This window comes from Hyperolius riggenbachi, chromosome 3 (assembly GCF_040937935.1).
Source record: "Hyperolius riggenbachi isolate aHypRig1 chromosome 3, aHypRig1.pri, whole genome shotgun sequence".
NCBI lineage: Eukaryota > Metazoa > Chordata > Amphibia > Anura > Hyperoliidae > Hyperolius > Hyperolius riggenbachi.
In genome coordinates, this window is record NC_090648.1 from 119,280,735 (window position 1) to 119,306,593 (window position 25,859).

Here is a 25,859-nt window from a genome sequence, read left to right on the forward strand (position 1 = left end):
AATGCATAACAATAGTGGTCTTTTAAGCTTGCACTTTGGGTTTGGGCATTGGTTTGGTTAGCTTTATTCCCTGATAGGGGACATTCTGTGGCCCCGAAACAATTGTCAGTTACTGTTATGCAGACCTCTGATGTATTGAATAAAACGTCATAATGAAGACTGGTGTGCGAACCTTCCTTGGACTTTATAATGTATGATAAAAATATGCCTGTTTTCATCAGTCAGGTACATGCAAGGAATTAAAGAGACCTTTTGGCTGTCAGGGGTTGCACTCTAAATAGATCATGGGGAGAACACCACAATACTATTACATTGTAACCTCAAGGAAAGAGCATATTAAGTTACATCATGAAAAGCACACATTAAGCTCTTATATCCTTTAGGGGACAAAACTAAGTAGAATATAAAAATGTATTTCAAAAGATGAGCTGTGTGCCTACATAATAGCTCAATAGTTGCAGTCTCCACACAGACTGAGCCATATCATGAGACCCCTCGGGTGTCGCCAGCCACGGGGCAGACGGAAGGAAAAGCATGGCTTTCATATTTGTGTCAAAGCACAAATAGCCTCTAGTAGCGGGAGAATCAAAAATATTTCCAGAAAACACAAGAAGGTGCTGAATATTCAAAAATGCCCAAGACTACACAGAGGATTAGCCGAGACTTAATCATTTCATAAAATGTTATTTAAATCAATGTAAATGATTTCATTGCCATGTTTTATCTTATTTATTCATTAGGCTAAGTACTAAAAAAGCTATTTTTTTCATGTATTTTTTGGCAGGATGATATTACATTTTCCAGTGAAATTATAATTGATATTTATTAGTAGCTTCTGCCGCTGCGATGATTGGTAAGATTTGTTACTACATTCAGATTCCTGTTTTACTGTTATAAAGATATTATATATAGTGAACATTAGAGCTGAATGCCTATGGACCGTTTTGAAGGTTTGGTCATCTGCTGCATCACAATCTGCATATATAAACTAGCCTATATTTAAAGTGAGTCTGAAGCATCTCTAAAAACAAAAAAACAGATACTCCCCTAAGGAGAGGGAAGGCTCTGGGTCCTATAGAGCCTTCCCTTTCTCTTGCCGGTCTTCTCGTTACCCTACAGGCTCCTCCGTTTGAATCTCCCACCGCAGGAGACTTCGGCAGTCTTTGGAAGCGACTGAGCTCCCAAAGACTGGGGGCTCTATACTGCTATATCAAGCAAGAGAGAGGACACTCACGTATGCGCAGTTTGGAGCGGCCAGTCTTTGGATGCCCGAAGTGCACCCAACCCAGAAGAGAGCACACGGTTGTGGACTGCTAATGGGGGAGACTGCGAGGGGATGCAGAGTATCTGCTTTTTATTTTTTAAATCACTTCAAACTCCTTTTAAAAATAGGGGGAAAAAAACACATTTACCCAGGCACATCGCTGATAGTTAGGACATTAAATAAGTTATTAAGAAAAGGGAGGTGCTGAAGGGAGTGTGGCCAGAAAATTAGCGAAAATCAAGTAACCCTTTGCACACTCGCATGCAAATTTTCAAACAAATGCATTCATAGATTCACTTATACAAGCACCACTGTTATCCCTACAGCTGTTCACACCCCCTTAGGCACCTCCCTTACCTTAATAACTTATTTAATGTCCTAACTGTAACGATTGTGGAATCGTATTCGCGGTCAGCGCACCAGACGTGCGCTGACACGGTGGATTTCCTCCACAAGCGTATATTTGAGGACACCCAGGCTAGGTGCTATGCACCCGCAGAGGGCAATTCCCTCCGGCAGATGGCGCTGTGGAGTGCAGGCGAACACAGTCGCAGCACAGCCACAGATGCCAGACGGGAATTGTACAGATCCAGGACAAGGCACAATCAGGCAGGGCTGGATAGCCCACAAGAAACAGAGCAAAGGGACAGAACCAATGTGTGTCCACCAAACTAGCCACCACCCAGCGACGGTGAACACACAATGGCGGAAACGAAGTGGGAATGCAATCGCAAGAATGGCGATTGCCGACAGAGACACAAGACTGAGCAAAACAGGGCACGAGGGTAGCAAAGGCACAGCAAATAATACAATGAGGAGATATGGAAAATAACAAACGCTAGCTAACCGCGAACACCGCACTCATTCGCAACAGTGCACGCGGTTATGCGCGGTCTCCACGTAATAAGCACAATAGAGACAAGCACGCCTAACTAACCATTAACAGACAAACATGAAACAGAGGACGCGAGCGCTTGCTTAACGGTTACCTCACCGAGCCTCCAGCAAGCGTAGCAGACAAGACAGACACACGAAAACAGGGACAAGCGAGAGATAGGATCCACAGCACTAGCGAAAAGTGGCTAGCGCGATCCAGGTACAGAGTAGCAGAACAGAAGGATCCCCAGCGCTAGCGAAAAGTGGCTAGCGCGATCCCAGAAGACAGAACAGAAGGATCCCCAACGCTAGCGAAAAGTAGCTAGCGCGAGCCCAGGAGACAGAACAGAAGGATCCCCAGCGCTAGCGAAAAGCGGCTAGCGCGATCCCAGGAGACAGAACAGAAGAGATAGCTGGTAGCAACCACTGCACCAGCTATACTCCAAGAACAGAGATCAGAACCATTTCCTGTCGACCACCGTTGGGACAGGACAATGGCAACAGAACAAACAAACATATAATACAACCTGACTGGGCTAGAAGGGGAGCCTAAAGCAACCCCCAGGAATTAACTATACTAGATAGCAATGGCTAACACTCCAGCAGTGTCCATCAGGAACAGACCATGGAAGGGAAATGACCAGCAAAGCCTTCTGGGAAACATAAAGCTCTTATAGTGCCAGTCATCAAAGAAGGCAGGTAGGGGATTTGCATAACGAATGTATGCAAATTCCCCAGCAAGAGAACAGACCAGAAACTTGCAATGGAAAGACAGGTCTCTGTTCCAGAGACCTGCAGCCCACAGACTAGAGGAATGGACAAACAGCTGTCTGCCTGTGCAGCCAGCTGAGCGGATCATCACACTAACTAGAGGCAATGTGCCTGGATATATGTGTTTTTTTTTTCTTGTTACTAACCCCTGTGGCTAGGGTTTTAATTCCGTGCACTCCCTCCTTCCCCTGTATGTGTTTGTCAGCCTGCCCTGCACACAGCTTATGCTGGTGTATGTGCATTGTGCGCATGGATACATTACGTTAGCTCCCTTGTGCGATTGGTAAGATGCGCTATCTGTCCCAGGAGAGGACGTCAGGATGTGTGCTCCTAATCCTTTGATGTGTTTGATGCAATGAATGTTTGCATGTCGGCACTATGCATGAAACAGGGCCAGAGTTAGGACACCTATGTTTATCTGGCTACTTCTGCGCAGTGTAGGTGACTAAGCAAGAGAATGCATTCCTTTGTGAACTAAAACCCCGGCTTTTAACTTAGCTGTAGGGATAAGGGCTAGTTCAGACAGACGCTTGCGGAGCGTTTGCTGCAAGCGTTCGGAACGTCGCGGTAAACGCTCCCATTCAAGTGAATGGGAGTGTTTACACCGAGCTTTTGCACGCGTTTACACCATTGCGGCGTTCGGGTCCTGATTTTTGCTAGCGTTCGAGCTGCCCCTGGAAGCAACATATAGCTTCCAGGGGGCGGCCAACCGCGACGGCTAATGTCCCCTAGGGGAAGAAAAAACACGACCGCATCGGAACGCGACACGAAGGCTACTGAAAGCCTGACCGCCCCTAAGCGTGACGCCACGCAGACGTCTGTCTGAACCAGCCCTAACAGTGGTGCCTGGATGAGTGAATCTGTGAATGCATTTGTTTGAACATTTGCACGCGAGTGTGGGAAGTGTTACTTGATTTTTCCTTTTAAAAATAAATCATGCCCACAAACCTTTTACAGAATCTAAAGTCAACATATGGCCTGTGTGCCTGTTTCCAGAGCTCTGTCAGAAGATATGATAACAGGAACAGGTATGATTTCTTAGGGCTATCTGGAGCCAAGCAAAAGCCAGCTCAACCAAATAACTGGCTGCAACTAGTGTTGGGCGAACAGTGTTCGCCACTGTTCGGGTTCTGCAAAACATCACCCTGTTCGGGTGATGTTCGAGTTCGGCCGAAAACCTGACGGTGCTCGGCCAAACCGTTCGGCCATATGGCCGAACTAAGAGCGCATGGCCGAACGTTCCCCGAACGTTCGGCTAGCGCTGTGATTGGCCGAACGGGTCACGTGGTTCGGACCCGAACGCGCTCTGATTGGCCGAACTGTCACGTGGTTCGGGTAAATAAATACCCGAACCACGTCATATCTCCGCCATTTGTCTGTGGGTTTAGCTTTGGGTAGGCAGGCAGGGTAGTTCGCGCTCCAGCCACGCTAGCCAGGGTCCCCCCCAGTCATTGTGTGTCACTGCTGGGAACAGTAGTACACCGCTCGTTCAGCCACACTATATAGCATTCTGTGTACTGTTCTGTGTCTGCTGGGAACAGTGGTACACCGCTCGTTCAGCCACACTATATAGCATTCTGTGTACTGTTCTGTGTCTGCTGGGAACAGTAGTACACCGCTCGTTCAGCCACACTATAAAGCATTCTGTGTACTGTTCTGTGTCTGCTGGGAACAGTAGTACACCGCTCGTTCAGCCACACTATATAGCATTCTGTGTACTGTTCTGTGTCTGCTGGGAACAGTAGTACACCGCTCGTTCAGCCACACTATATAGCATTCTGTGTACTGTTCTGTGTCTGCTGGGAACAGTGGTACACCGCTCGTTCAGCCACACTATATAGCATTCTGTGTACTGTTCTGTGTCTGCTGGGAACAGTAGTACACCGCTCGTTCAGCCACACTATATAGCATTCTGTGTACTGTTCTGTGTCTGCTGGGAACAGTAGTACACCGCTCGTTCAGCCACACTATATAGCATTCTGTGTACTGTTCTGTGTCTGCTGGGAACAGTAGTACACCGCTCGTTCAGCCACACTATATAGCATTCTGTGTACTGTTCTGTGTCTGCTGGGAACAGTGGTACACCGCTCGTTCAGCCACACTATATAGCATTCTGTGTACTGTTCTGTGTCTGCTGGGAACAGTGGTACACCGCTCGTTCAGCCACACTATATAGCATTCTGTGTACTGTTCTGTGTCTGCTGGGAACAGTAGTACACCGCTCGTTCAGCCACACTATATAGCATTCTGTGTACTGTTCTGTGTCTGCTGGGAACAGTAGTACACCGCTCGTTCAGCCACACTATATAGCATTCTGTGTACTGTTCTGTGTCTGCTGGGAACAGTAGTACACCGCTCGTTCAGCCACACTATATAGCATTCTGTGTACTGTTCTGTGTCTGCTGGGAACAGTAGTACACCGCTCGTTCAGCCACACTATATAGCATTCTGTGTACTGTTCTGTGTCTGCTGGGAACAGTAGTACACCGCTCGTTCAGCCACACTATATAGCATTCTGTGTACTGTTCTGTGTCTGCTGGGAACAGTAGTACACCGCTCGTTCAGCCACACTATATAGCATTCTGTGTACTGTTCTGTGTCTGCTGGGAACAGTGGTACACCGCTCGTTCAGCCACACTATATAGCATTCTGTGTACTGTTCTGTGTCTGCTGGGAATAGTGGTACACCGCTCGTTCAGCCACACTATATAGCATTCTGTGTACTGTTCTGTGTCTGCTGGGAATAGTGGTACACCGCTCGTTCGCCACTGTATAGCATTGTGCTCTGTGTCGCTGCTGGGAATAGTGGTACACCGCTCACCCGTCACTGTATAGCATTGTGCTCTGTGTCACTGCTGGGAATAGTGGTACACCGCTCACCCGTCACTGTATAGCATTGTGCTCTGTGTCGCTGCTGGGAATAGTGGTACACCGCTCACCCGTCACTGTATAGCATTGTGCTCTGTGTCGCTGCTGGGAATAGTGGTACTGTATAGCATTTCTGTACTGCCACTGTACTGCTGCCAGTCAGCGTGTACTGTAAGGATAAGTGAAATGAGGAAGAAATCCGGTGAAAGAGGGAGGGGCAAGGGAAGAGGTGTTTCCCCTGACGGTTCACGTACAGGCCACAGGGGAGCACCCAAGAAAACCCACTCAATACCGCCCATGTTGTCCAGGACAACAACCCTCACAAATCCAAAAGAACAGGACCAGATAATTACTTGGATGACCTCTCAAGCGTCCAGCAGTGGGTTAAGCAGCACCAGCACATCACGCACGAGGTCCGAGTCCTCAGCCAGTTACAAGGAGCCAGTGGGCACAAAGCTGACACAACCGGCAGCGACACCACGCACACAACTGCCAGATAACCAGTCCGATGAATTACCTCAGGACACAATGGGGTATTCGCAGGAGCTATTCCCAGCCCAACAAACTTCCACCTTTCAAAGGTCAATGGAGGAACAGCCAGAAATGTTGTGCCTGGATTCACAACCGTTAACTGTGGGAAATGCACCGCGCACTGAAATACAAGGCGAGTCCGAAGAGGACTCGGAAACCCAAATCCCAGAGCAATTTGGGCAGGAGGGGTTGCAATTGCAGGAGGTCGGCCGACAAGATCTGGAAGACGACGTTGGAGTGTGCTGCGCAGAGGTTGTTGTGGGGAGCTCTACTCCACGGCGGTGGCCCACAATGACATATGACGAGTTTGAGGAAATGGAAGAGGAGGGTATGGACAATGTGGACAGAGACCCAGATTTTGTTTGTGAACGAGAACATCGCCGTCGTAGCAGAAGCACAGATGAGTCTGTTGAAGAACACACTGCTGCACGAGTTCGCCTTGTGCCACAAGGTAGGCGGCGCGCAATTTCAGGCACCACAAGCGTGGAAGTTCAAGTGAGAGGCAAGAGGAGCAAACAGAAATCGCCAGCAAGGAGGCAGGTGCTCCAAAGTCTGGGCTTTCTTTGAAGACTGCACTGAGGATGTTACCATGGCGATTTGCAAGGTGTGCAAGACCCGCCTGAGCAGGGGGAAAAATATTAACAACCTCTCCACCACCAGCATGAGCCGTCACATGCTATCCAAACATCCCACTCTTTGGGCAAACGCGTCAGGACAGGGTACCAGAAACAACACTGCCTCCCTTGGGTTCACCAGACCCGCCTCAGCAGCAGCAGTAGCCCAGCCATTGCGTGGTTCACAACATTCACAAACATCAGACGACGCTGACACTGTCACTTTCCGGAGTAGTGCTCTTGAGGTCTCCCAGTGTTCATCAAACACAACAACCAACAGCCCTTCCGTGTGCAGCGCTACGGTTCAGTTGTCTGTGTCGGAGATGTTTGAGCGCAAGAGGAAATTGCCAGCAAATGACCCCCGGGCCGTGGCAGTAACAGCCAGCATAGCCAAGCTTCTGGCCTGCGAAATGCTGCCATATCGATTGGTGGAGACAAACAGCTTCAAGGGCATGATGTCAGTGGCCATCCCACGTTACGTGGTTCCCAGCCGCTACCACTTTGCACGCTCTGCAGTGCCTGAGTTGCATGAGCACGTGGTCAGCAAAATAACCCGAAGCTTGAAGAATGCCGTTGCCTGCAAGGTTCACCTCACCACTGACACCTGGACGAGTGCGTTCGGCCAGGGTCGATACATCTCCCTTACCGCGCACTGGGTGAACCTTGTGGAGCCTGGCAGCGATTCCTCACCTGCTACGGCACGGGTGTTGCCCACGCCACAAACAGCTGCACCGCCGTCCCTCCCACTGGATAACAGCAGCACCTACCTCTCTGACTCCTTCTCCTCCAACGCATCTCAAAGCTGTACCTCATCCGGAAACGCTAACCCAGCAGCAGTAGGATCGTGGAAGCAGTGCAGCACAGCTGTTGGCATGCGTCAGCAAGCGTTGCTGAAGCTAATCTGCCTTGGGGATAAGCAGCACACAGGGGAGGAAATTTGGAGGGGAATAAAGGAACAGACGGATTTGTGGCTGGCACCGCTGGACCTGAAACCGGGCATGGTTGTGTGTGATAATGGGAGTAATCTCATTCGCGCTTTAAGGTTGGCTAAGCTGACACACATCCCTTGCCTGGCGCACGTGATGAACCTAGTAGTTCAGCGGTTCCTGAGGACATACCCAGGCGTGCCCGATCTGCTGTTGAAGGTGCGTCGAGTGTCCAAACATTGTAGAAATTCCTGTACTGCTTCGGGGGCACTCGCCAAGATGCAGGAGCGCTTCAATCTCCCCCACCATCGCTTGCTGTGTGATGTCCCTACGCGCTGGAATTCTACGCTGCACATGCTAGCCCGCTTTTGCGAGCAGAAGAGTGCAGTGGTCCAGTACATGACGGCGCAGTACCGAGGCGCATCCGGCCAGCTGCCAAGCTTCTGTGGATCCGATTGGGCCAACATGTTGGACCTCTGCCAAGTCCTCCAAAATTTTGAGCAATCCACGTTGCTTGTGAGCAGTGACAACTCTTCAGTCAGCATTACCATACCACTGCTGTGTTTACTGAAGAGGTCGATGTTAAAAATCAAGGAAACAGCTGTCGTGATGCAACTGGGGGAATCTGAAGGAGAAAACGATCAGCGTGATGGTACCAACATCAGGCCATCCGCCTCAGGGAACGCTGGCCCCAGCAGCTATGACGAAGAAGAGGAGGAGGAACAGCTGGAGTTGGAGCAGGAATTTCATGCCACCACTGACGAGGGCCAGAGCGGTGCACGTTGGACTTCCACAATTCAACGCGAATGGTCAGCAGAAGCAGAACAGGAGGAAGGTGACGACTATGATGCATCACAACAACTATCACAACGCTCACAAGAGGATGATGAGGATTCTGGTAGGACTCTGGCACACATGGCTCAATTCATGCTAGACTGCATTGAACGTGACCCACGCATTGTGCGCATTCTGGACAACACCAATTACTGGGTTTATACCCTTCTGGATCCACGGTACAAACACAATGTTCCAAAACTGCTTGAAGAAAGAGTCAGACAGGTCAAAATGGAAGAATACCAGCAGGCCCTTGTGGAGACTTTAGAGAGGAGATTGACATCCTCCCCCTCCTCTAGCCAGTTGTACGCAGACAGACTGACTTCCGCAAACCCAGGACGACCAGGAGGGCAGCAAACAACGCAAGCCGCAGCTAGTACCCAAAAGGGAATGGTATCGGCAGTGTCCTTGGAGTGGGAAAATTTTCTGACACCCATGCAGCCGCAGCCCACTGAACAGCAAGCGTGCAGATCCACCTCCAACACCGATCGCCTGGAGAAGATGGTCAAGGACTACATGTCAGATGGCGTAGCTGTGTCGAACCATCCATCTGCACCCTTCAACTATTGGGTATCGAAGCTAGACACCTGGCACGAACTGGCAATGTACGCAATAGAGGTGCTGGCTTGCCCGGCAGCCAGCGTTATGTCGGAACGCTGTTTCAGTGCTGCCGGAGGCATCGTCACAGATCGGCGTATCCGCCTCTCTACAGAAAATGCAGACCGTCTGACTCAAATTAAAATGAATCAATCCTGGATTGGAAATGACTACGCAACACTCCAGGACCCCAACCAAGTAACATGACCAATGAACATCTGGGATGGTGTTGCGTTTCCGGGCCCTGTTTATTGAACCTCTCATCTGTATTACATTTATGACTGCATGGCGGCAAAAAGCATTGCTGCTATATCCGCACGCTTTTTGTCCACATGCAAGGCCTGGGTTGTTGTGTCTCACAAAGCGTGGCCTTCTCCTCCTGCGCCTGCTCCTGTTCCATCACGTCTGCTGCTGCTGGGTTAGCGTTGCCGCGTGGTCCCTGTTTATTGAACCACTTATCTTTATTACATTTATGACTGCATGGCGGTACAAAGCATGCTATCCGCACGCTTCTTGCCCTCATGCAAGGCCTGGGTTGTTGTGTCTCACAAAGCGTGGCCTTCTCCTCCTGCGCCTGCTCCTGTTCCATCACGTCTGCTGCTGCTGGGTTAGCGTTGCCGCGTGGTCCCTGTTTATTGAACCACTTATCTTTATTACATTTATGACTGCATGGCGGTACAAAGCATGCTATCCGCACGCTTCTTGCCCTCATGCAAGGCCGGGGTTGTTGTGTCTCACAAAGCGTGGCCTTCTTCTCCTCCTGCGCCACCCTCCTCCTGTTCCATCACGTGTGCTGCTGCTGGGTTAGCGTTACCGGTCCCTTTTCCTGGAACCTCTTATATGTATTACATTTATGACTGCATGCCGACAAAAAACATGTTACCTGTGCAAAGAAAACAGACATTTCCCGCATTTAAAAGACAGTTTTCCCTTTGAAACTTTAAAATCGATTTTCTCAAAAACTATAAGCTCTTTTTGCTAATTTTTTTTTCCTCTTGTACCCACTCCCAAGGTGCACATACCCTGTAAATTTGGGGTATGTAGCATGTAAGGAGGCTTTACAAACCACAAAAGTTCGGGTCCCCGTTGACTTCCATTATGTTCGGAGTTCGGGTCGAACACCCGAACATCGCGGCCATGTTCGGCCTGTTCGGCCCGAACCCGAACATCTAGATGTTCGCCCAACACTAGCTGCAACAAAGATCAATTTACCACACTGTTTATAAGTGAGGTCTAATAGAAGCCTCTGAAACCAGGCCAAACAAATAGTAGTAGGGGGAAACAAAATAAATCAATACTTTGCAAAGTGAGAAGATAAAAAACATACGGGAAATCAAGAAATAATTGATCCTCGCTGTGTAATTCATTCAAGTTGTGTAATCCACTGTCTACCTGTGTGTCATCATCTTTACTACTGGCAGACAAGAAAAAAAACTAGAACGCACCAACTGCCATTATCTATAAATAAACCCATTAACAATGCAATAGGCTAAAAAAATGTTTGTTTTTTTTTATAGATATACATTTGCAGGGAGGGAGATACTGGTTGCTGGGCGGTTAGAAACAGCTGTTATTTCCCACAATGCAACGAGGTTCACAGAAAGGAAACTGGGATTTCACCACAATATCAGCCACAAAGACATTCCTGATGAGATAAAAATGTATCATGGTAAAAGGGGTATCAAGTACTGATTGGAATGAAGTAACAGTTGCTCTGTATATTACATCGGGTGGCTGCTGTACACACTAGATCAGTGGTCCTCAAACTAAGGCCCGCGGGCTGAATGCGGCCCCTGAGGCTTTTTCACTGGCCCCCAAACACAAAATGTATAACTTATACATGCGGCCTGCTACATCTTTGAATATTGGTGGCCAGCATATAGAACAGCAGTGCTGGCATCACCCATCCACATTCTTTAGAAGCCAGCAAACAGTTATTCACTGGCTTCCAATCCAATTCAGCATCAGGTGACACTGTCTGGTGCACAAAGACATTCTTCGGGCACCGCATGACTGAATGGCTGCTGCTGGGAGTTCTCTGGGTCTGACTGGGGGGAATCAATACCTAGATTCAATATAATTTTTTTTTTACATTTTATGTATGATCTGGCCCCCCAGCAGTCTGAAGTATGTTGACCTGGCCCTGGTCCAAAAAAGTTTAGGGACCCCTGTACTAGATGAACAAACGATCCTCGGCTGAAATGGTCAATGGCAGCTTCATTGACACCTCATTTAAACTATCAGCAAGCAAGAAAATACTCAAAATAATTATAACAGTACTTTTTCACCTACTATTTGGTACTTTTTCAATTGCAAAGGGCTGAAAGATTTTTTAAAGAGGAGATTAATAAAATCTCTAGGAGAAAAACTCAGGACACAAAGTTAATTGAATAAGGGCCAGTGTTTCCTAAATTAATAATTATTACTTTGAACTCGCAAAAAATTACCCGTAATTTGGTCAGTGGTGCCCAAACGTTTGTGTATATCTGTGTATACAGAGTTCAGTTGAAAAAACACATTTGTCCCTACAGTTCAAACAGCATCAGTTAGAAAAGCACTGTGAAGAATCCCAGGTGATCCAAGAGGTTAAAAAAAAAAAATACAGAAAAAGCATGTAAAAAATTCCAGCGGTAAAAATGTTTTCCATCTTCTAATCAGAAAAAAACTTTGGATTAATGTTGTACTGTTGATTATTGGCAACTAGGTATACTTTTGAATCTTGTATCCTTTTGAAAAATATCCCGTCACTTTTTGAATGTATTTGATGTATCCATCCATCCATCACAATCAGTTCCGATTGAAGACTATTCCATAGTTTCCCTTCTGTATCAGATTGACCATTCAAACCTCAAAGGGTGCCCTCAAGTTTATTGCATTAACCTTAAAAAACCACTATCATGGAAAACTGTAAAATTGAAAATGCATACAAATAAAATGTAGATTTCGCCTAGAGAAAAATGCACAATAAATTAGCTTTCTCCTGTGTTCCTGTCACTTACAGTATGTAGTAAAGGCTGACCGATCTGACAGATTTTGGACTAGTCTGTATTCCTATAGGGGATTTTCAGTATTTCCCTTTACAAAAACCACTCCCTAGAAAGGATCTACACAAGGATGCCAGACAGCCTCCATATTCCTTTGCACACTATTTTGACAGACTGAGCATTGCCATGCAGTAAAGTGCTTTTGTAAGTATGCCTGAGAATCCCCCATGGAGAGATGTCCAAAACCTGTCAGATCTGTCATATTTTCAACACCTCCTGTAAGTGCCAGCAACACAGGAAAGAGGTAATTTATAGTGCATTGTACTCTGGGGAAAAACGTACATTTTATGTGTATGTATTTAACATTTTACAATTTTAGCAATAGTGGTCCTTTAGAGGGGACGGCCTTTTTATCAAGTTTTCTGTATGGGATATATATATATATATATATATATATATATATATATATATATATATATATATATATATATATAAAATGCCATAGTGTAGACATTTTCTAATGCAGAGCTCTGTGGTTCATAAGTTATCCTCATTCACTATAAATTTATGCAACATAAAATGCAGGAACTGAATCATGGAAGGATAAAAGCAATTACAGAATGTGTCGTTTGACAGATCTGCATCTTAACTTAACACTTGCTAAGCAGACCACTATGTACTGGCACATCTGCAGACAGATTAAAAACTTCTCAGTATAACATCCTGCATTTGTGATGAGGAGGGGAGGTGCAGAAATGCTAACTCTTTTATGTAAAAGCTTCCAGGCAGCATTCGTGACTCTCATACGAGACACAGAAGAGGTTGAAGAGCGAGAAAGAGAATTATAGATTTTTCTGGTGGGTACTGGCCAGATAAGAAACTTAATTCATTTTATTTAGGACTTCAGGCTTGCAATACATTTTAATGTGATTTTTTTTTTTTAGTTCCTCTCTTAAGGTTGCTTTTGGATTATTTCCATATCATTTTGCTGATTCTGTCTTTGCAAGGGTGACAACGAGAAGACAAGAACAACAGAGTTACCCTTCAATTTACTTAACAGGACAATCCAGGCAGAAGCTGACCCACAACTCGGGTCAAGAAAAGTGACCTAAATTCTAATAACAGTCATTTCAAGTGGCTGTGGATAAAAAAAAAAAGTAATAGTATCCTTAGAAATAAACACACTTTAAAGTGTACCAGAGACTATTTAAAATAAAAGTTTTATACATACATGGGCCTTCCTCCAGCCCCATGCACACCGATCACTCCCATGCCACCGTCCTCAGCCTTCTGTATCGCCGGTACTGGGTCCTGTAACTTTGGCCAGTCGTGGCCAGTCTGCGCAAGACTGCGGAGCCGGCAGCTGCGGGAGAGATACGTAGAGAACGCATTTCTCAGACTGGCCGCGACTGGCCAAAGTTACAGGACCCAGTACCGGAGCAGGAGAAGGCTGAGAACGGTGGCAAGGGAGTGATCGGTGCGCATGGGGCTGGAGGAAGTCCTAGGTATGTATAAAACTTTTATTCTATTAGGGATTTTTACACTCAAACAGAATACTGACACCAGCCAGGATAGTGACAGAATGGTGAGAAATTATTTCTGAAAAATTTTCCACCTCCACAAGCTGCCATTGCTTCATTTCTTGTGTCTTTGTTTTGATTGATTTTTTATTGTTGCTTGTGATTGCTCTTTCCCTTAAAGCCCCACCTCCCCGATGGCTCCTAGCCTATCATAACTGTCAGCCTAACAGGACGACTTCAAGGCTTCAAACAGATTGGCCTCTATTCATAAAGCATTCCCGCATGCGGTAATGCTCAAAACAGCTGACATTCCCGATCATTTAGCAAAGTGTGCATTCATAAAAGCTGTTTCCGCATGAAAAACTACAATTCCTGAGCAGTGCGGGAAATTACAGCCTTGTGCGGAGATTATCACAACACATGTCACTGAAGGTTAATTCATAAAGATTAGAGCAGACGGAATGTGAGCGGAGATACCCGGCTGTTTAGATATTGCGATAAGCCAGCGGATAACAGCAAAGCTAATGGAGAGACAGGCCTCCCAGGCAGCTGCAGTGAGTACAGAACAAAAAATGCATCCCGGAATACCAAGGCAGATATATTTCACATCAGAAAGCCTGCATGTGTAACATTTCTTGAAGTTCTTCTAAGCAGCAGCAAATAAAGGGGCACTACAGCGAAAAACTAGAAGAAATCTGACAGAAGTGACAGGTTTTGGACTAGTCGAACTCTTTATAGGGGATTCTCAGGGATATATTTATTTTCAAAAGCACTTAGTGAATGGCAGTTGCTCTGACCAACTGCCAAAAAGCTGTGTAGGGAGCAGGGAAGCTGGCCATCATCATTGTTTAAATCCTTTTTCAGGAATATCTTTATAAAGAATAAAAGCCTTGCTGAGAATCTCCTATGGAGAGATGGACTAGTCCAAAACCTGTCACTTCTGTCAGATTTCTACTACCTACTGTAAGTGACAGCAACATAGGAGAAAAGTAATTTACAGCTCATTTTACTCTGGAAAATATGTACTTCTTATTTGTATATGTTTGCACTTATTTTACATTTTACAGTTTTTTTATTGTAATGCCCCTTTAAATAGATTGTTTAGAAAGACTATTAGATAGATTCAGAGAAGATTCAGGGCAAGGAGAGGCAGTTTTAAAAAGAATGCACATGCAAAGGGATGCTGGGGCTGCCTCCTTATAGTAATTCTGTCTTTGCACAGAGAAATGTATCAACTCAGCCAGCAAATGTAACAACTCAGCAGCACCGCCAGTTTAGTGCGGGAATTCCCCGACCTTACATCGCAAGTGTAAACTTTTTATGAATTAGCACATTAAAGTCTAAAATACCGATGCAGTATTTTTCCTCCAAGATTTTTTTCACCGCAAATGTTTTATGAATAGAGCCCATTGTGAGGGAATGACTAAGAATGAGGTGGACACAAGAATCTAATGCTGGGAATACACGATAAGATAATGCGCCGGAATCGAGCCAGCGGCTCGTCCCCGCGGCTGCCCGGATCGATTCCCGCTCGTCCCTGCGGGCACTTCTTATCAGCTGTTTGTTTTTTTGCATTGTCCACCAGCGAGGAGTGAGCGCGGAATCGATCCACCGCGGTGATCGGACACGTCGTTAATTATCAATCGAGCCATCAGCGGCTCGATTGATACGGATAAACTCACCATGTATTCCCAGCATTAGACTGTAAGCTCATTTGGGCCAGGCTACTTCTACGTATGTGTTAATATGGCCATGTATACATTGCTGACATGTTCAGCTGTCGTTTACCTGTAACCTATTGCCTTGTAACTGTCTGTGCAATGTATTCTCTGTTGAAAAGCACCACAAAAGATGCTGGCACTATTATAAATGTAAATTAATTATAATGTACAAATTGGTACAGCAAGTTTTTCTTTCTTCTTATTTGGAAATAATTGCAACTTCTTTTTTTTTTTTTTTTTTTTTTTGTACTAAACTTGAGTTAAAAATTAATGTTTTAATTTCCCTGCTGTATATTTCTTGAAATGTGTTACCTGCCCTGAGATGCACTCTCCTAATTAATCAAGACCTATTTTTTTTATTGCTGTAACCTTCCTGTTCTTTTTATGTTGTCTTTTGCTTGATTGCTCTACTGTATTTAACTTTCTATATGATATTGTTTTATTTTTCAGATCTAGAGCTACTCTACCATTAAGATATTTACTGTTTGCTTACATAAACTTTTTTGTAAAATTATATTGTCTTCCTTTTATCTCCTGCTCCTTGAGGCAAATGTCCTGTGATATTTGTATTACCTGATACTTTAAAAGATGTCTGTTGAGAGCGGGATATGGAGGCCACCATATTTTTTTTCCTTTTAACTGCTTCAGCCAGCCAGTTGTTTTCACCTTAAAGACAAGAGCAATTTCCCTATGCATTTTATAGGGAAATACAAGAAAAAGAAAAAAAATAGACAAGGTTTCCAATTCCATCCCCTAAGGTTTTAGAATAATGCTACTATAGATAAAACCCAGACATTGTATTTGCCCAGTTGTCCCAGGTATCATAACAATTTAAATTATATTCCAAGTACTATGTATGGTGACAATATATCATTTGGAAATAAAGGTGTATTATTTTTCATTTTGTACCCTATCAATAAGTACAAGCCCCTTACTTGTTAAAATAACAGTTATATACCCTCATTATGTACTGTACATATCAAAAAAGCTCAGACCCTAAGGTAACTACTAAATATTATTATGTATTTTTTAAAAGTGGACCCAAACTAAAAATACAAGATTTCAGAAATAAAATCTATTTTCTAAATTATAATAATAAATAGCAGCCTTTTTTTAGCTGCATTATGACAAATATATAATATTTTACATTTATTGGAGGAACCCCTCCCTTCCTTTCATATTGCCAGCAAATAATCCGGCAAACTGGTGGAGTACATGGTGTCCAGCAAAGGAGGAATTGCTAATGGCTGCCACCTGTATAACCCTAGTTATGAAAAGAGAAGGGTGAAAAGCATGCACTGAAATTTTCATAGGCTTGAAGGAGTGTTTATTTATATTTGTATGTGTCAGAGTGGTGCAACTAAATATTTTGAATTAAAAAAAATGTTTGGTTTGGGTCCGCTTTAAACTGTCACTTTGTTAAACATGTTTATTTGTGGTAGCTATGGGGAAGGTGGGGGGTTAATAAGGTTTTATTAAATATGCAAAGTAATTATTTTATTTTCTTTACTTTAATTTATTTTTTGGGGGGGCCACTGAGTTGCTCTATACGCTCCTCAAACTTTTTTTTTTTACTATGTTTGTACTATCAGTTTTATGAATCAACATGCCTCATGATTCTGGTGACTCGGGGAACACATGTTCCCCTTTACCAAGCGATCCTTTGTAAGTGCCACCAGGGACATGAATGAATTTGCGTTGTTTAGAAAGAAATCAATATGGCAGCCTCCAAATCCATCTCCCTTCAGTTGTCCTTTAATTAAAAAATAAAATGTTGAACTAAAAATAATGTTTAAATAAATACAAATGACAAAAAAAGCATTTGAACCAGTGCTGTAAATGGTCAAGGATGAATCTTAAAGTGAATCTCCATCCATAAAATAAGAATCCTTCAAAGCTGCTGTAATAACTGTGAAGTTTCGTCCCACAAAGCCGTCCTGAAGACCCCGCATCATTCCACTTTTGGCACCTGGCCATGCCTCCTCTCTCTCCTCGGAGAAAGGAGAGAGGGGAGGTGTGGCCAGGCGCTGAAAGTGGAGTGATGCGGGGTCTTCGGGACGGCATCGTGGGACGAGACTCTGCAGGTAAATATAACTTTTAATTACAGCAGCTCTGAAGGATTTTTATTGTATGGATGGAGATTCACTTTAAGGTTGCCACTAACAATACAATTTACTGAATGATCGCTTATACACGATTATTCATGTGAACAATCGGAAATGATCAATTGAGACCACTAATGGACAAAAATCTGCTAACCAATCCGATCAGATTAAAGGGAATGACCCAAAGATTGGTTCGATTTCATTAATCTGAACAAACTGATTAGGGGATTTTCATACATTAGTGCTCCCAAATGTCCATTTCCGATCGTTCAAAAGAAGAATCAATCATAAATGATCATTCGCCGAATTGTAATGTTAGTAGAACCTTACAGCTCCTTTCATATTATGTCCATTGCATTGAGTTACAAACGCCACGCAATAATTCAGGATTCTCATTCGGCCTGGAAATGAAATTTCTGATTGGAAAACTGATTTTTGCGGAAATGCTGCATTATTGCAACTCGGTAATTTTAGCCCAGTCACAGAACTCAGAAGTATTGGGCCAATCAGAGAATGTAAAAAATGACTGAAAACAAAGATTGAAAATCTGTGTAATCGGTAATCGGTATTGGCAGAAATCAGAATTTCTGTGGAATCAGAAATCTGCATTTCCGACCAACCCTAACAATGATATTCCTTATGGAGCTTTCATATTGATTGTAGTGTGACGCGTTCCGTCGGGGTAATGCACAACATGCAGTACATTTACATGGCAACCTGCGCGTTTACAGTGGCAGTGTGAGGCATACAGTGGCACAACTCAACCACTCAGTTAATTGCATTGTGATCTCATCAACAACCACAGTGTGAAAGGAGCCTTTGCTCTGCAATAGGGAAAAAAGTTGGGTGTATTTAGCACTGCTCCAGCAGGGGTGTCTTAGTACGTTGCTGTAAGGAGCTACATAAACTAATTGTGTTGTTCATGTAGCTCCTTTGGTCCATGTTGCTGCTTTCATTCAGATAACCATCACCTTGCCAAATCCTCTTGAATTTTGATGGCCCGAACCGTTCCACCGCAAACTTATTCGCGCAAACTTCGGTGGTTCGCGTTCGCAGTGAACCTCGAACTATATGCAAGTTCGACCCGCCCCCTATACTACATCATTAGGGTCAACTTTGACCCTCTATATCACAGTCAGCAGACACAGGGCAGCCAATCAGGCTGCACTCCCTCCTGGAGCCAGGGCCGGTTTAAGCAACAATGGGGCCCCAGGGCAAAATAAACCTGAGGGGCCCCCAACAGATACCCCGGAGCAAAAATTGGCATTAAGGGACCTTTTTTGCAGCTGGTATAGTCAGGGTTTAAAGCCCCAATCGGTCGGAGCTCCACATTCTGGCTACCCCAGCCTGCATAGGGGGCAAGGGGTTAAAACGTTTCAGGAGGGGGGACCACACATAATTTAAAAAAAAAAAATTCCCACACTCTAAACATAAAAAAAAAGATTGGGAAAATAGGAAAAAAATGCCAGGGATCTTCATACAGCCATATTGCGGCTGTATAGCAATCCCTGGCCAAAGCACTGCGGCCGCGTATGGACCCCTGGAAACCCCGTCAGGAAATGTATTGCTCTTTCTTTTGATACATGTAAAATTACACTACCGTTAGGTACTAAAAGTGACATTTACCGCATTTAAAAGTATACTTTTCTCCTTTGAAACTTTCGATTTTCTCAAAAAACTGTAAGGTCTTTTTGAAAAATTGTTTTTTTCCTCTTATTCCCAATGATCTCCTTAACATATCCTGCAAATTTAGGGTTTCTAGAATTTAAGGTGGATTTGCTATTAACCATTAAATTCGGCTGGTTTTTAAATGTGTATTTTTTTTCCTTTGAAACTTTAAAATCGATTTTCTCAAACTATAAGGTCTTTTTGAAAAATTGTTTTTTCCTCTTATTCCCAATGATCTCCTTAACATATCCTGCAAATTTAGGGTTTCTAGAATTTAAGGTGCATTTGCTATTAGCCATTAAAGTCGGCTGGTTTTTAAATGTGTATTTTTTTTCCCTTGAAACTTTAAAATCGATTTTCTCAAACTATAAGGTCGATTTGAAAACATTTTTTTTCCTCTTGTAGCCACTGGGGGCCCCTACAAGCTCTGGGGCCCTGGGGAAGCTGCCTCCTTTGCCTCTATGGTAGCGCCGGCCCTGCCTGGAGCCCCTCCCCCTTATAAAACGCAGGCAGCGTCGGCCTTTTCACTCACTCATGTGGCTGCAGTAATTAGAGAAGGGAGAGAACCTGCTGACATAGGAAAAGCTTAGTTAGGCTCTTGTGTTACGCTTGTTAGGTCGCTCCTTCTTGCTGATACTTATTGCTAAAAAGCACTCCTCATCCTTAACAGCTCTTTTGAGAGCTAATGTTGTTCTTGTGATCTATTTTTTTGTGTGTGTGTCCCACAGACACTTGTGTTGCATATACTGCCCTGTCAGTCAGTCGCAGCTGCTGGACCTTGGCCCCTTGGTAATTCCTACTGTACCACTGCCAGGCCCAGCACATTCAGTGACTACCTGTGTATGACAGCTGCACATTTGTAATTCCAATCACTGCATACCCACCTGTTCAGTGCACCTACCTACCTACGTGAGTGCACGCAGTGTTATATACCAGTCAGTCACTGCACCTGTTCAGGGTACCTGTGTGTGTGTGACAGCTGCACATTTGTAATACCAATCACTGCATACCCACCTGTTCAGTGCACCTACCTACCTACGTGAGCGAGTGCAATGTCACTGCACCTGTTCAGGGAACCTGTGTGTGTGACAGCTGCACATTTGTAATACCAATCAATGCATACCTACCTGTTCAGTGCACCTACCTACGTGAGCGCACGCAGTGTTATATACCACCAGACACTGCACCTGTTCACGGTATCTGTGTGTGTGACAGCTGCACATTGTATTGATACCAGTCACTGCATACCTGTTCACTGCACATGTAGGGATGATCGGAAAGAGCAAATTCCGTTCCGCCAGAAATCACGGATTCCGTCAGTGTTGAATTCCGTCGCTATGAAAATTCCGCCGGATTTGTACGGAATTCAGCGGAATCCTGGATTCCGTCGGAAAAATTGAAAAAATCACTAAAGTATCCTTGTTTATTCTATATGGTGGCCCATAGTCCCTATTTCTTCCTCCACCTCTTTCCCTATTCCCTCTCATCTTCCAGGGAATTGTAGTATTTCAAAAGCCAGCTTACATACCGTGGCTGGGAATTAAACCCAGGCTGGGCTGGGAATTGAACCCAGGTCTCAGTGTGTGGTAGGTAACTCACGTAACCACTATACCACCACCAACACTACATGCTGAAGCCAGCCTAGCATGTACCATTATGATAAATCCAAGAGAAAAATTAGGTTGCTTAAGGATTTGTAGCATGTCAAAAGCCAACTCACATTGGCTGGGAATTGAACCCAGGCTGGGCTGGAAATTGAACTTAGGTCTCAGTGTGTGGTAGGTAACTCACTTAACCACTATACCACCAACACTACATGCTGAAGCCAGCCTAGCATGTACCATTATGATCAATCCAAGAAAAAAATTAGCTTGCTTAAGGATTTGTAGCCAGGCATGGCCTTGCCTTTTGTGTTCAACAGTTGTCCGAAGAGAACCCCAGATAGCCGGGTAGATTCATCTCTCTCTCTCTCTCTCTCTCTATAGTAGGGATGGTCACCGCTTTCCGTGGAATTGTATTTTCCGGAATTTTTAGGCGGAAATTGGTCATTCCGTTCCGTTTGGTCGGAACGGAATTGCTTTTTCAATCTGGCGGAATTCCGAAATTGCCTCTGAAATTCTGCCGGTATCCGTTGATGGTTTTAAGCTGAAAATTCAGTTCAATGGCATCAAGTCCTAGAGAGAGAGAGAGAGAGCTCATTTTTCTCTTGGGTATATCACAATGGTACATGCTAGGCTGGTTTCAACATGTAGTGTTGGTGGTATAGTGGTTAAGTGAGTTACCTACCACACACTGAGACCTGGGTTCAATTCCCAGCCAATGTGAGTTGGCTTTTGACATGCTATAAATCCTTAAGCAACCTAATTTTTCTCTTGGATTGATCATAATGGTACATGCTAGGCTGGCTTCAGCATTCAGTGTTGGTGGTGGTATAGTGGTTAAGTGAGTTACCTACCACACACGGAGACCTGGGTTCAATTCCCAGCCAATGTGAGTTGGCTTTTGACATGCTACAAATCCTTAAGCAACCTAATTTTTCTCTTGAATTGATCATAATGGTACATGCTAGGCTGGCTTCAGCATGTAGTGTTGGTGGTGGTATAGTGGTTAAGTGAGTTACCTACCACACACTGAGTTCAGTTCTCAGCCACGGTATGTAAGCTGGCTTTTGAAATACTACAATTCCCTGGAAGATGAGACCCCGGGGGGAGGAGGGGAGAAAATAGATAGGTGAGGAAATAAATTTGAATTCTGTAAAATTCCGCGGAATTACAAAATTTGAATTTAGAATTCCGCGGAATCCAGCAATCATCCCTATGCACATGTGTGACTGCACATTGTATTAGTCAAGTCAGTGCATACCATTCACTTCATCCACTCCCCCCCCCCCCCCAATATAGGCAAAACAGGCAGAGGCAGGCAACCCGACAGGTCTGTTCGAGGTCGTGCTGTCGTGATTTTGTGTGGCCCTGGACCAATGTACAGTGTTCAGAAGGCGCGTGCCATCAGCCCTCAAGATTGTCAGGACGTAGTTGACTATTTAACACAGAACACCTCATCTTCCTCAGCTTCCGCACGGAAGCGTGACATATCTTCCTCCTACTGCTCTGATTCTGGCACCTAACTTAACACTCAGTCGGCCACCACCACGAAAATGCCATCACCCCAGGGCTCAGCGGTGTGGACATTTTTTTTGTGTGTCTGCCTCAGATGAGAGCAATGCCATCTGTACTCTCTGCCACCAAAAATTGAGCCATGGAAAGACCAAGACCCACGTAGGGGCAACTTCCTTACAAAGGCACATGATGACAAAGCACAAACTGCAATGGAATGACCACCTGAGGAAAATCAGCACACAAAAGCAAAGCCACACACCGTAGTGGAAGATATCAGGCTGCAATTATTTCTCAAAAAAGTTGATACCCAAACTGTACCGTGATGTTAAAAGGCAAGTGGTGTCATCTCTGGCACACAGTGTTAGGTCAAGGGTCCATCTAACCACGTGGTCTGCAAAGCACGGTCAAGCCTGCCCGAAGACTAAGTCAGTCCTCACACACAGCATGACTGCCTGCCCCAGGAGTCAAGTGGGGCGTGGACGCAGGTGGACGACGTCCACATGCTTTTTTCAGAGGGTGGACGCCGTCCACCCTGGCATGTGTGGAGGGGAGCAAAAGGTCCCTGCATACGCTGTCGCTTTGGATGTATTGGGGAGGCATTGCCTGTGGTCACTTCAGGGATAGGAGCCTTTTGCCAGGGTGCGCTTAGTGGTCATGCATGCTGAGATGCTTGGTTTTGGGCCTTGCAGTGTCTGATGGTGCTGGTGCCCCTACATGTGCTATTGCTTTGAAATGTATCAGGCGGCTCTGCTTATAGCCACTTCTAAGACGGATGCCTTTTGCCAGGGGGCACTTGGCGGTCATGCTTGCTGAGATTCTTGATTTTTGGCCATGCGGTAATTTGATAGTGCAAAGGTCCCTGAACATGTTGTCGCCTTGGATGTATCTGGAGGCTCTGCCTGCGGCCACTTCCTAGACAAGTGCTTTTTGCCAGGGCGCACTTAGTGGTCATGCTTGCTGAGACACTTGATTTCAGCATATTATGTACGGGCATCATGTGTTGGCGTTGCGTGTCACCTGGCATCAATGACGCCGGGCATGTGGTATGGTCCCCCGACTCTTTAAAGGATTCTGGGGGTTGGGAGGCATCTTGTACCTCAGAGGATATGGTATTCTCTCCTTCTCTGAAGGTAGCTCTTTTTTCTCCTTTTGGTCTGTTTCTCTTTTTCCCCTCTTTATTTATTCCTATGTAATTATTCAATTTGGAAATTCTAATTGGCAAACATGATGAGACTTTATGCCCAACACCAAGAGCGTGGTGATGAAGCCTATCAATATGGTTGGGCCTTCATAAACTGTGGCTAGACTCTGAGCTAATCAGAAGAAGAAAAAAAACAGAGATATAAAAAAAGACCATAACCCACACAGACAAGCTTTCAATGTGAAAAACCCAGTCTCTACACATGAACTGTACAAGCATGCATATTTTATAGAGCTGAAAGACATTATTTTCAGCAGATGATTCAGTATTTACTGTTAATCATTTATGGAGAATGCAATTTTTCTGTATGTAAGCATTGCATTCTGAAATGTGTACCCGTTTATTCCATATACATTGACTGTGTTGTACTGAATAATGCAGAGAGTAGAACTTGCAGAAACACACAGTAAGTATGTCAGCAATAGCATATGATACATTCTGAACAGTCCAATAGACATTCTAGACATAGCCTGAAACCTATAAAGTGTGCAGGGAACATAGAAGTTACTTTAAAGTAGTGTTGGGCGAACAGTGTTCGCCACTGTTCGGGTTCTGCAGAACATCACCCTGTTCGGGTGATGTTCGAGTTCGGCCGAACACCTGACGGTGCTCGGCCAAACCGTTCGGCCATATGGCCGAACTAAGAGCGCATGGCCGAACGTTCCCCGAACGTTCGGCTAGCGCTGTGATTGGCCGAACGGGTCACGTGGTTCGGACCCGAACGCGCTCTGATTGGCCGAACTGTCACGTGGTTCGGGTAAATAAATACCCGAACCACGTCATATCTCCGCCATTTGTCTGTGGGTTTAGCTTTGGGTAGGCAGGCAGGGTAGTTCGCGCTCCAGCCACGCTAGCCAGGGTCCCCCCTGTCATTGTGTCACTGCTGGGAACAGTAGTACACCGCTTGCTCAGCCACACTATATAGCATTCTGTTTACTGCCACTCTGTGTACCTCGCTCAGCCACACTATATAGCATTCTGTTTACTGCCACTCTGTGTCTGCTGGGAATAGTAGTACACCGCTTGCTCAGCCACACTATATAGCATTCTGTTTACTGCCACTCTGTGTACCTCGCTCAGCCACACTATATAGCATTCTGTTTACTGCCACTCTGTGTCTGCTGGGAATAGTGGTACACCGCTCGCTCAGCCACACTATATAGCATTCTGTTCACTGTTCTGTGTCTGCTTGGAATAGTGGTACACCGCTCGCTCAGCCACACTATATAGCATTCTGTTTACTGTTCTGTGTCTGCTGGGAATAGTGGTACACCGCTCGCTCAGCCACACTATATAGCATTCTGTTTACTGTTCTGTGTCTGCTGGGAATAGTGGTACACCGCTCGCTCAGCCACACTATATAGCATTCTGTTCACTGTTCTGTGTCTGCTGGGAATAGTGGTACACCGCTCGCTCAGCCACACTATATAGCATTCTGTTCACTGTTCTGTGTCTGCTGGGAATAGTGGTACACCGCTCGCTCAGCCACACTATATAGCATTCTGTTTACTGTTCTGTGTCTGCTGGGAATAGTGGTACACCGCTCGCTCATCCACACTATATAGCATTCTGTTCACTGTTCTGTGTCTGCTGGGAATAGTGGTACACCGCTCGCTCAGCCACACTATATAGCATTCTGTTCACTGTTCTGTGTCTGCTGGGAATAGTGGTACACCGCTCGCTCAGCCACACTATATAGCATTCTGTTCACTGTTCTGTGTCTGCTGGGAATAGTGGTACACCGCTCGCTCAGCCACACTATATAGCATTCTGTTTACTGTTCTGTGTCTGCTGGGAATAGTGGTACACCGCTCGCTCAGCCACACTATATAGCATTCTGTTTATTGTTCTGTGTCTGCTGGGAATAGTGGTACACCGCTCGCTCAGCCACACTATATAGCATTCTGTTTACTGTTCTGTGTCTGCTGGGAACAGTAGTACACCGCTCGCTCAGCCAGAGTATATAGCATTGTGTTTACTGCCACTCTGTGTACACCGCTCAGCCAGACTATATACCATTGTTTACTGACACTCTGTGTACACCGCTCAGCCAGACTATATACCATTGTTTACTGACACTCTGTGTACACCGCTCAGCCAGACTATATACCATTGTTTACTGCCACTCTGATTCTGCTGGGAACAGTAGTACACCGCTCGCTCAGCCAGACTATATACCATTGTTTACTGACACTCTGTGTACACCGCTCAGCCAGACTATATACCATTGTTTACTGCCACTCTGATTCTGCTGGGAACAGTA